The sequence below is a fragment of the Hippopotamus amphibius genome, chromosome 14 (assembly GCF_030028045.1).
Source record: "Hippopotamus amphibius kiboko isolate mHipAmp2 chromosome 14, mHipAmp2.hap2, whole genome shotgun sequence".
Lineage (NCBI taxonomy): Eukaryota > Metazoa > Chordata > Mammalia > Artiodactyla > Hippopotamidae > Hippopotamus > Hippopotamus amphibius.
Genome location: NC_080199.1, coordinates 12957623 through 12971364, shown reverse-complemented (window position 1 = coordinate 12971364; position 13742 = coordinate 12957623).

Genomic DNA, 13742 nt, shown 5'->3' with positions numbered 1-13742 from the left:
AATGCAAAAAATAACATGCATGAGAGACAATATTTCCATTACAGAAAGGACATGCTATATTCTCCAGGGAATATAGCTGGACCTTCTAACTAACCAACTCCAAGCAGCTCCAAGAGTTGTCACAAGCTATATGCAATTAGGCTCTGAACAGTGCTTGGGCCATAACAGGTAATTAATGCTGACAAACTGACAGCAGAATGCTGTTCATTTCCAATGTAAACCTAATTGAGGCTTAAGGGAACACATCCTAGTGGAATAATCTTGTCTTTGTCAGGAGTCTTCGAGTTATAGTGATAGAAGCCCACTGATATTAACGAAAAGGAAAATTCAGTATAAGCTTGGAATGGGAGAGGCATCTCACATGGCAATGGCAGGAAATGCGACTAGATCTCCTCATAAGCAGGAAAGCTCTCAGAAACCGGGTGAGCTGTCACCTCCAGAACTAAGTGGGCCATCACTGCTTTTTCTCTCTCTCTTTCTACGAATCTGCTTCATTCTTTGGTGTTTCTCTGTAGATTGGCACTGTCTGCTGATGTATTTTTATATAGAGCCCAAAAAAGCCCTCCTCAGTGTAGCTTTCTGTCACTTCTTAGTTCAAAGGCTCAGCTGTGGATTCCAATTCTAAAGTCCCAGCAGGAAACAAATCTGACTGCCTCTGAGCTAGACGTGGTGTGCCAACGGGCTATGAGCAGAGAACTCATTTGCTGTAAACATGGGTCCTCAGGAGCCTGACTTGAGTGAATATTCCCAAAGGAGTATATAAATGGATACAAAATGGTCATTTGCATTTTTACTGTGTCTCTCTAGTCCTGGGCACACAGAAACATCATGTTCTGAGTAGGTAGTAATGCCATTTTAGCAGACTCAACTGTGCCTCTGAAAACTCCTGTACAGAAAATCAGATTGTGTAATTCATGAGAGTTATGCCAAGGACCCCCACCCAGGCACCCACTATGGACTCACAATGAGGAGACTGGCATTCGTTATTCTCTACCCTGTCTGCTGTCATCTGGCTATTCTATTTTGGGGGGATCTTAGTTTCCTGACCAGGGATTGAACCCTCGCCCTCAGCAGTGAAAGCGTAGAGTCCTAACCACTGGACCACCAGGGAATTCCCCATCTGGCTATTCTAGTCTGAGCTCCTATGGAATTTCTGTACCCACCACCACCTCTAAGCTTTCCTATCCTTTCTATGCCAGACCTCAGGCTGGAAAAAAAGAGGGAGTCATTAATATAGGGATTAAAATCATAATAAATATTTTCTTAGGCACCTTGGCCAAGTCCTACTATTCAGATGTCCTTGATATCTTTTTTCAACAAATTTATTTTATTTATTGTTATAAATTTATTTATTTATTTATTAGCTGAGTTGGGTCTTCATTGATGCATGTGGGCTTTCTCTAGTTGCGGCAAGTGGGGACTACTCTTCGTTGTGGTGTACAGGCTTCTCAATGCAGTGGCTTTCTCTTGTTGCAGAGCATGGGCTCTAGGCTCAAGGGCTTCAGTAGTTGTGGCACATGGGCTCAATAGTTGCAGCTCACGGGCTCTAGAGCGCAGTATTAGTAGTTGTGGCACACGTGCTTAGTTGCTCCGGGGCATGTAGGATCTTCCTGGAGCAGGGATCAAACCCGTGACTACTGCATTGGCAGGAGGATTCTTAACCACTGCGCCACCAGGGAAGTCCCCAGACGTCCTCGATTTCTAAGCAACAAAAGATCTTGAAATTTTAAGTGAAACAGAAGAAACTAAGTTTTTATAAATTGTCCTAATATTTTTTTTAACCTTGATGACACACCTTTTAAAACACATTTGCCTTGGTGATTTGTTTTATAAATGCTTGTTTACTTTTTTACCAAATTAGAATTGTCTTACTGGTTATTTTTTATTGAAACAGAATTTGATGTCATTCCTTTTAAGAATGAATTTACATGCAATGAGATACAAAATGGGAGCTTTTTTGTATTTTCCACTATTTTGTCAGATACAGAGTTTGTGTTTTAGTACTAGGATTTGGTTAGAAAATTAGCAAATGATTACCTAAAGGATGTGACTCAGTTGTGAGTCTTGTGAATTGAACCTATGTTACTTCTTTTTGAAGAATTATATTGTTTAAAAATTCCTACCGTTATGATTTTAGTTGGTTTAGAGTTTAAGTTCAAAATTTTTAAAACACCATTGATTTTAAGTGCTATGACATCTTTTAATAGAGAGAGTAATATAATAATTCAATAATTTGGAACTTGATCATAATTTTAATACCATTTAATATTTCTTATTTAATCCAATCTAATCAACATTTATTGAATATATACTATTGACCAGCCAAAGCAATATAAGGATTAGAAAGATGGGGAAAAAAATTATAGCTTCTGTGCCTTTCTGTCCCTGCCCCAAATATGCATGAGTCTGCACAGTAGCTGAGAGGACAAATGGAGATAAAATAAATACAATACAAGAGAAATCACAGTACATATCAAAAGAAAAGTATGGAGTGTTTGGGGAATATAGAAAGAGAGATTAAGTCTAGCTTGAGGGACGCATGAGGAGGTAAGAGTTTGAACTAGGTTCTGGATTTGGGTTAGATAATCTATTTATTCAATATCCTCAGTAGCAATCTTCAGGATCACCTCTTAAAGTATGATTGTTACTTTAGAAAATGCAGAATTAATATTGTTACACTGATTTTCACCATGAGGGCATGACAGAATCATCTAGAGAATTTTGTTCAACATATATAGTATTCCCAATAAACACATGCCCACGCCTCTGTCCCCGGATTCTTTTTTTTTAATTAATTAATTAATTAATTTATTTATTGTCTGCTTTGGGTCTTCATTGCCATGAGTGGGCTTTCTCTAGTTGCAGAGAGCGGGGGCTACTCTTTGTTGTGGTATGCGGACTTCTCATTGAGGTGGCTTCTCTTGTTGCAGAGCATGGGCTCTAGGCGTGCGGGCTTCAGAAGTTGCAGCATGCGGGCTCAGTAGTCATGGCCTGCAGACTCTAGGCTCAGTAGTTGTGGCACATGGGCCTAGTTACTCAGAGGCATGTGGGATCTTCCTGGACCAGGGCTCAAACCCATGTTCCCTGCATTGGCAGGTGGATTCTTAACCACTGAGCCACCAGAGAAGTCCCTCCTCCAGATTCTTAATTGGTGAGATGTGGATGGGAACTGGGCCTACCTCCCCACACCACATGTTCACACTTACACACATACACACACACACACACTCGAAGCAAGACAAAGTGTGAACACCACGGTGAAAGGTTTACAGAGACATATTCCAACATGAAATACAGTTTCTATAAATACTTTTCAGACATAATGTTAAGGTTTCTTGGAAAGATCTCCATTTGACTCTTGGAATTAGATTTATCACTATAGTTAATTTTTAATGTAAGGTTATCTTACATGTATTTATGAAATGTACTTCAGTCCTTTCTGAAACTGAGTGAAGTGGAAACACAAAACACTAAGTGACTTAGTGTTCTCTATTTCCATGTCAAGTATAAACTGGCACTTGCCATGGGCACTTGCCATCTACCTCTACAAGGATTAAATTACACATGCTGCTGCAGCTGCTGACCTCCAACATCTGCCGAAGGGAATTTAGGGTGATGATCAGGAAAGAGGCACTCTGCGCTTTGGAAAAATGGGAGCAACAGGTCTTCAGATAGTTAGATATTTTCAGGAGCTGATTTTGTGAGCCAATCCTTGCATCTCCTCATATCTAGAAAAGCACTAAATCCCTTCTTGGTGATGTCTGCTCCTTGTGACTAGAAGAAACCCTCTAAAACACATGTGTTTGATTGCATGTACTCCTCCTTCACCAAGATTACATATATACTGACTTCCCCTCTACCTCTTTGGAACAGTTTCTCAGAGATATCTGGGATGCTACCTCCCGGGTTGCAGTCCTCGTTTTGCCCCAAATAAAACTTAACTCACAACTCTCACATTGTGCATCTTTTTTAAGTTGACATCTACTTTTGGAGAGCCAGGGTTCGAGGAGTACTACTATATAAAGCCCAGCTCCCATACACACGTGATTCACCAAGCCATGGCTAAATGTCCTACTGAGCTTCAGCCCCACCCCTACCCCATCAGTCACAGATCCAGAGAGGAGATCCCCAGGCTTAAAACAGTCTACAGTCCTAATAACCAGATAGCATTGAGCCCTTTGAAACTTTGCAATTTTAGTATAAAAATCTTAGTAACATATGCTATTGATGGGTCTCCTTTCTCAGTTACTTTACGTGGATTTCTTTCTTTTGAGCACCATAATCATAACCCGACGACACCAGAATTGCCCATTTTAGCTCCTTTCACTTTGTCACTGTGCAGAACTGGCTTGTTCAATTTCACTCCTGCAGCTAATTGTTGTTTGTATAAACTAAGTATGTCAACAGATTTATATTTCTTAGATAATTTACAAATATAAATCTTTTCATTGGAAACAACATTAGTTTGTATGAGAAACAGCTGAAATCTTCATTTAAAAACAACAACAACAAAACCTATAAACGGTAGACACCGGTCCCCAGCAGAATGCAATCAAGGCAATTTGCATTATAGGATAGTTTAACTTCATTCAACTACCCATTATGCCAAGGAAAATGAAAAGGCTTACTACCCCTGAATTGTCTTCCTGAGCTTCTCCCACTCAGAAGCAGACTGCAGTCAATTTTGCCATCAGCGCCACTGCACAGAGGTAGCGAGATTTCTTTTTCAACTAGCGCAGCCATTTGAATGTGGTTAATTATTCACTGAGTGCTAATATTTTGTGAAGCTGTGTGAGAAGCATTAATTAGGATAATAAGAAGAAGAGGATATACTGTTCTGCAAAAACAGGAAGCTGAGTTTGAGGCGATAACCCTGGAAAGTAGGATGAATGGCTCTCCTCGATGAGATACCCGAGATAACCGTCTGGCTGCTGAGAACAACTGGATGGACCTTCCACTGTGACTCCGATCTGTTTTTCCCAAGGTGCCCCAAACCACTGTTGAGCACAATAGAGTGAGACACAGAAGAGGAATTGATGGAATCAGATGAAAGGTACAGCTCCAAAGTTTGGAGAATTCTCACATCCATTTGAAAAAAAAAGACATTATTTGAATCAAATTTAAGAATCTAGTAATTGTTAAGGCTGGCATTGTTCATGTCACACCATGTGAAGAGATTAATCTTCTCATTAAAAAAAAATAGCGTAGGATGCAAAATACAATGGATTCCCGTGGCCTGCTCATGCTCACTCTGGGCACACACTCATGCCATGACTTACGTGCTGACTTAACTTATTTTCCTCTATTGTATTCTCCTTGTTTTCTTTTCCTGCCAGGTAAGCAGAGCTGAATGTCCCAAAGTTTATAGGACAATGGTGCAATTTAACTGCATATCTGCCACTTATAATTGGGGGGGAAAAGCCTTTACATCAAAAGACCAAAGCCGTAAGTGTAGAATTTCAGGCAGCAGTCAGCTGACGTAAAAGGTGATTGTTCAAATCCTTCCTGGCACTTCTACATTCAAACCCATAGATCGACACCTACCTTGACTGTTGTAGACTTTCTCTTTTTGAGCTGGAAGTTTCTTTGGAGAACAAAGCCAGCTTTAGAGAAATATTTATATCTCCCTCTCCTTGATATTGAGAAAATCTCCATTCTTCTCCCCAGTTTCATCTTCTCTGTATGCTAAATACAGGATTTTCAGAAGCAAAGTTAGAGTCCAATTGTTCATTTACGGGTATTTGCAAATGTTTTATGAGTTCCCAAGATGTTTTATGCAATGTGCTGAATGCTGCTAACATTCAAATGAACAAAACACTGTCCCTAGGACTTCACTGGTGGTGCAGCGGTTAAGAATCCACCTGCCAATGCAGGGAACACAAGTTCGAGCCCTGGTAGGGAAAGATCCCACGTGCTGCGGAGCACCTAAGCCTGTGCGCTACAAGTACTGAGCCTGTGCTCTAGAGCCCGAGAGCCACAACTACTGAGTCCGAGTGCTACAACTACGGAAGCCCACATGCCTAGAGCCTGTGCTTTGCAACAAGAGAAGCCACCGCAATGAAAAGCCTGAGCACCACAGTAAAGAATAGCCCCCGCTCACCGCAACTAGAGAAAGGCCGCGCACATCAGCAAAGACCCAAAGCAGCCAAAAACTAATAAATTTTAAAAGCGTCTTTGAAAAATAAAAAAAAAAAAACATTGTCCCTGTCTCAGTCAGCAGAGAAGACACTGCAATGATGTGCTACTGATGTTAAGACAGAAGTCTGCTCAGGGTTACACTGGGGGTCACTAGCGGTGAGTGGTAAATTCTATCTTCAGTATCCATGTCTATATGAACTGACTAATCTCTGACAAAAGAATATGTCACCTACTGTGTAACAAGATAGACTATTGTAACCCCCAGCAAGAAACTAGCAGCTGCTCTTACTTCAAATGGAAAAAGTTATTTTGGAAAACTATGTTCTAGCTCAAAAGTCATCAGGTTAACTACACATTTGTCACAAGTGTAAAAAGAATTGTGAAATTCACAAACTAAACATAAACCAGAAAAAAAAAAAAAAGTCAGAGAACAGACCATACATGGAAATGTATCCTAAGTGATCCTATACCTACACTTTTGTAGGTCACTTTTTCAAAGCAAAGCCTAACTTTAACATTATGGCTAGTTTATATACACATATGATGAGGAAGAAGTCACCTTTAATTCTCAGCTTAGCACTTGCACACAGTAGGTGGTCTTGAATGCTAACCTTAGATACCAAATAGCATAATGCAGGTCATAAGAATTTGCTTCTTCTGTAACTCAGATATCTTCTTTGCTCTCTTTCGACTTTTGGAATTTTTTAAATCCTATTTTGATCTTTATAAGTTTGTGGTAAAAGTTATAATTTGTTTGCCTAAATTCCTTTTAGTCATTCAAGAGACATGTACTACGCACTGATCTAGGTACCAAGGATTACAATGAACAAGAGCGAACAAGAGCTTACAGTCTAGTGGAGTAAAAAGACAATAAACAAATAATCAAAATAACAATTTCAGGTAGTGATGATGGGTGTATAAAAAATAAAAACAGCAATCTAAAAGCGTGTTGTAGGGGTGGAAATAACTAGACTGTGTGGCTAAGGAAGGTCTTTCTAAAGAAGTGACATATGACTGTCATACAGAGTGAGGTAAGTCAGAAAGAGAAAGACAAACATCATATATTAACACATATATGTGGAATCTGAAAAAACTGATATAGATGATCTTATTTACAAAGCAGAAATAGAGACACAGACCTAGAGAACAAATTTATGGATACCAAGGGGGAAAGGGGTGGGTGGCTGGGATGAACTGGGAGATTGGGATTGACACATATACACTACTGATACTATGTATAAAATAGATAACTAATGAGAACCTACTGTGTAGCACAGGGAACTCTACTCAATGCTCTGTGGTGACCTAAATGGAAAGGAAATCTGAACAAGAGGGGATACATGTATCCATAGAGCTGACTCCTGTACAGCACAAACTAACACAGTACTCCAATAAAACTATACTCCAGTAAAAAAGCAACTATACTCCAATAGAAATTTAAAAAATAATAATCTGATTCAGAAATAAATAAACAAAAATAAAGAAGTGACGTATGCGGGGTGGGGAGGGGTGAAGGGGAAGCTGGGATGAAATGAGAGAGTAGCATTGACACATACACTACCAAATGTAAAACAGATAGCTAGTGGGAAGCTGCTGCAGAGCACAGGGAGATCAACTTGATGATGGGTGATGACTTAGAGGGGTGGGATAGGGAGGGTGGGAGGGAGTGGCGGGAAGGAGGGGATATGGGGATATATGTATAAATACAGCTGATTCACTTTCTGTACAGCAGAAACTGGCACAACAGTGTATAGCAATTATATTCCAATAAAGAGCTTAAAAAAAAAAAGAAAAAAGAAGTGACATATGAAAAGAAACCTGGGAAATGAGAAGGAAGCAGTCAAGTAAAAATCTGAAGAATCCAAAGCACAGTCGTTCTGAAAATCTAACACAGCCACAGAGAGCACACACAGACCAGTACGTTCAGGCCAAGAATCTGCAAGTTTTCTTTGATTCTTCTTTTCTTACTTTCACCCCATCATCTGCACCATCATTTAGGCTTGTCAGTATCACCCCAAAACAACGTCTTAAATCTCTCCGTGACTCCCCGGAACCATCCACCATCGCCTACCACCTGGAACTGTTCTGTCCACTGGCCACCTACAGCTATTGATCATGTGAACTGTGTCTAGCCCGAATGCTGTAAGTATAAAATACACACCAGATTTCAAAGGCTTTGTATAAAGAAAAAGTAAAATACCTTACTAATAATTTTTATTTTTATTATATATTTAAATTATAATACTTTAATAGGTTAGGTTAAGTAAAATACACTGTAGATATTAATTTTACTTAGTTATATTGGTTTTGACTGTTTGTTTGTTTACCTGGTTATTCTGCCTATCTACTTCTTTACTGTCTTCCCCCATCAGACTGTTGCACTCCATGGGAGAAAGACACTGAATCAAATTTATTCACTGCTGTGTCTCCAGCATTTAAAACAGTGCCTATCTTATAGTTTGCACTTGATAGAGATCTGTTGAATGAATACAGCCTTATGGAATGGCTTCACCCTGGCACTTGAGTGTGGGGCTGAAGATGTCAGTTGTAAAGCTCGTTTTGGGGGCCTTGTTTATTTTTCCTCTTTACATGTGATGTTATGGAAAGCCTCCTGACACTATTCCTTAGAAACCACTAATTATGACACTTTAGAATGGAAATCATATGGTTCCTCATTTAGGCATGTAGAGATTTGACAAAAACTTCACTTTTGCTATGCCTAGGGATTACTGCCTCACATGCCACACAAACTAATAAACACAATTCTTATAGTTTACAGATAAGCTGAGTCTCACATATGTTGAGTAGCAACTCACCCTGCAAGTAGAAGAGCTTAGTATGTGAAACAAGGTCTGTATGACGTCAGAGGCCAGGCTTTTCGTTTTTTGGTTTTTGTTTTTTTGGTTTGCTTTTGCATTCCTCTAAGTTGCATTCCAAAGTATAAGAGTATGAAATGAAATGAATGTGTATGTGCTAGAAGGCAAGATGGCATGAGATAGGTCAAGAGTCAGAGTCAGAAACTCCGAGAAGATAAGAAAGGAATTCACAGGAGAGAACGGGACATATAATACTTTGTTTTTAGAAAGATTAATAGAGATATTTGGATAAATTATATATCACCTCCTCCTCCCCGCCCCTCTTCCTTTACCCACTCCCTCCACCTTCATTCACATTGGAACAGGTGCTTTGAGAACGCCAAGTTTGGCAAGTGACGGGTTTAATAACCACAGCGAGAGAGAAAAAAGTGTACCTCACGAACCTCTCTTTCTCCTTAACCATGGTGTGGGTGAGTGCAGGGCACGATCCTCCTTTATATTTCATGCTATAAGTCATTTTCAGGACTACATGTTTGATTTCCACAATTTGCATGTAAGTTCTTTAAAGGCAAGGATATTCCTCCAAGTCTTTCATGGTTCTCCTCCCAATGCTCCAAGTATTAGAATCTCTAGAACCTGAGTCACTATATACAGCTTGTCTGTAAGTCTGGCATGCAGAATGGATTCATAATCTTCGATTCATGACACATTCTTATGGCTGACTCATGCATGACCCACTTTTATTATTTATTTAGTCATTTTAAATAATGAATTAAGTACCTGGGAACTTACCTCCCCCCAAAAATAAAAGCTCTAAATGTTCTAAAAGCTACCACATTTTCCCCATTATCTTAACCCCCCTGCCTCTCTCCACTCAATACATTCATCATTTTGTATGTGTTCATCATTTCCCATTTTCTTTTTTCCATTTTGTGTTTCTAAAAAGCATACTTTTAAAAACTTTAGTTGTTTAATGTTGTTAAAAGGGCATCATGCTGGGACTTCCCTGGTGGCTCAGTGGTTAAGAATCCACCCGCCAATGCAGGGGACACAGGTTTAAGCCCCGTTCCAGGAAGATCCCACATGCCACAGAGCAACTAAGCCCGTGCGCTACAACTACTGAGCCTGCTCTCTAGAGCCTGTGAGCCACAACTATTGAGCCCATGTGCCGCAACTACTGAAGCCCGTGCGCCTACAGCTGGTGCTCCATGACAATAGAAGCCACGGCAATGAGAAGCCCACGCACCATAACAAAGAGTAGCCACCACTCGCCACAGCTAGAGAAAGCCCACGCGCAGCAACGAACACCCAACACAGCTGATAAATAAATTTTTTAAAGATAATAAAAAAATTAAGATTAAAATGAAAAAATTAAAGGGCATCATACTATGTGCAACCTTTGGGGCTTACTTTATTTTTAGTAAATAGTACAATGTCATCTATATCGTTGCACATTACTATCATTCATTTGTTTTGACCATCATGTAAAATTCTCTACTGTGAACATACGACGATTTATCAACTCACTCTCCAATTCATTGGCATCCGGGTTGTTTCCAGGATTTTATTTTGTTTTTTTGTTTTTTTTATTATGAACAAAGCTGCTAAAAATTCTTGTACATGGCTATGGTTAAATGCATGCAAGAGTTAATTTGGATATATAACTCAGGTTAGAATTGCTAGGTTATAGGGAACATAAGAGTGGATTTTTCCATTTTTCCCTATGATTATATTAGTTATTGCTTTATATAATTTGATGCTATTTTATTAGTAAAATGATGGTAAAAATTCTTGGCGTAGTGAATCTGTTATTATATCTTCCGATGCCTAAGAATACTTTTGACTTAAAATGAGTTTAAATCTGATACTAATATCACTATACTGGCTTTCCTTTGCCTGCTTTAATAATTTACCTGATAGGACTTCTAACATACTTTTCCTTCAATTTTTATATGTCCTTATCCTTTAGGTGCACCTTTTGTAAACTGCATATAAATGGACTTTTTTCTTTCCTTTTAATTGGTGAGTTTAGTTTTTTAATAATTATTGATACCTTAGGATCTACTTTGAATATCTTATTTTTTTCAATATTTTAAAATTCTATTATTTTTAATAATATTCTTCCTTTTTTCGTCTTGTGAATACACACATGCATATTACATATTATGTATGTATAATTGCATTCATATATATATATAAAACACCCCCCTTAATAACACAAGAACACCTTTGGCACTTCTGCAAACTTCTTGGTGTACCCCCATCATGTTGATATACTATCTAGCTTTTAATTCAAAAAATTTATGGATGTATTCTCTTAGATATTTCTTTCATCTTAGATATTTTTAAAGACAATCGATTTTTACTAAAATATTTGATCATCTTTTCTGCAACATCTTGTGCAATATCATCTAGATTTTTTCCACTTTTTCCTCAAGTACTCATGCACTGTTTTCTTTGTGGATCTCGGTGCTGCAACTGTTCTGAGGTCTTCTACACCTGAGATTATTCATAACCTATTCTCATACCTGAATGGCACTCTGGCTGAATATAAAACTTTAGTTTCTAGAGTAGCCCACGCTCACCGTAACTAGAGAAAGCCCACGCGCAGCAATGAAGACCCAACACTGTCAAAAATTACTTTAAAAAAATGTTCAAAAACAATCCTCTGTTTCTAAGTCCTTTCCCTTCAATATTTTGAAAATCTTATTCTATTGTTCTTCTTGCTTCTTATGCTGTTATTGAAACATTTGAAGTTAATTGATATTAATTTTTCATACTGTAAACTTTTAGAATTTTCTCACTGTCTTGGATATCCCAAATTTCCATATAACCCATGTAGGTATGGGTTTTCTATATCATTCTCCTTTGGTACTCCATGGGCCCTCCCATCTGAAGTCTTTTATTTGTTCATTCATCCATCCATTCATTTACTGGAAATTTAACACTTTACTTTCTCTAAGAAGCCATCCATTTATTTTTCCTTCTCCTTCTTTTGGGGATTATCTGTATGCTGCCACTTCTATGTCTGCTCTCCATTATCTCTTGGCTTTTCCCTTTTCTATTTCTTTCCACTTCCCTTCTTCCTTTTGGAAGGTGACATCAATCTGGTCTTCCAATGCACTCACATGCTCCTTAACTGTATCTCTTCTGCTAACTTATCCTATTGATCCTGTTCTTTAGCTACATTACTACATGTCTCATTTGTAATATGTCCATTCGGTTCCTTTTCGTTTGTTTCTTTGTTTTCATACAGCTAACATTATCCCTTATCTTTTATTTAGTATGTTTATTAGGCTACTTAACAAATTTTAGTCCATTCTAATGTTTATGCTTCTGATGGAAACTATAATCTACTACTTTCTTTGTCTTTTAAAATAACTGTACTTCTCAAAATACCTTATTTGCACATGCATTCATTTACCTCTGGAAATGTGTATGAGGATAGGCCTAGGACGACCCACTGGCACTGAGGGGTTTTCCAGGATGCTGGACTACAACCGGACAGTCCCAGGTAAACAAGGATGGTTCATCACTTCACTAGACCCCAGTCTGAGTCATGTCAAGTTGCTCAGGGTGTAAGAGTAAATGAGCTCTACAGTGAAGAACCCCAAACCCAAGAAAATCATAGCCAATCACTTGTCAGGTCAAGGATTCACCTTCTGCTTCCCCGGAGAGAAGCAACTTTGGGAGGACAGTAATTAGGTTGTAATTCACCAGCCCAGGGAAGTTAGAGAAGGACATGTTAGTAGGCAACTGCCCTCAGTTGGTTAGGACCTAAGGAGTTTCTTGGTTTCTCACAAGCACAGGACTTCTGTGTAGCCCTGATTTTCTTCTCGAGCCTACGTGGACCAGAGCTCAGAGCCACATGCATGCAGGGGGCAGGCACTGATTTTCCCAGGGCAATGGTGTGGGAGAAGCATGAGCAGATTTGTAACAGTTCTTTTCCTATTTCATTCTCCCAGAGCGTGGCTGGCTGCTTATTGCCCCAGGCCTACACCCCCACTACCCTCTTGTAGTCCCAGACAATTTAAAAAGGACAAAAAAATCCTTATTACTGGGTTTTCCCATAGTCTTCTTCATTGAAGGGTGTTTCACCCTCCATATTACTCCAGTGATTTAGGAGGAAGGAGCAGTAATGCTAGTTCAGCATCTTCATATCACATATTAGTACAGTTGCTCCTAATTACTTTTAAATTAAAAAAATTATTTATTAATTTGGTTGCACAGGGTCTTAGTTGTGGCAGGCAGGCTCCTTAGTTGTGGCTCCAGGGCTCCTTAGTTGCAGAATGTGAACTCCCCAGTTGTGGCAGGTGGGCTCCTTTGTTGTGGCATGCAAACTCTTAGCTGCAGCACGCATGTGGAATCTAGTTCCCTGACCAGGGATTGAACCCAGGCCCCCCACATTGGGAGCGCAGAGTCTTATCCACTGCGCCACTGGGGAAGTCCCTAAATTTTTTTATTAAAAACAAAAATCTTCTTGGACATGTGGGACAGTGACTTGGAAATGGCAACACACAATAAAAATTAGTTACAATATTATGAATAATATCAAGATATTCATATGCCCAAGGCAGCTTAATTAAAAAAAATTATATTTGTATAGAAAATAGCATTAGAAAAATTACTACAACTATACTTGACAAAAAAACCACATAATGTCTGACAAACATCTGATTTTTACCACAGGTATTTATTGCTGTTGCTATACTATTACATTTGGTACATCTATGCGTTTATTTCCAAAATGCATCACTAAGGTATAATTTATTATTCCTTGTAGCTTCT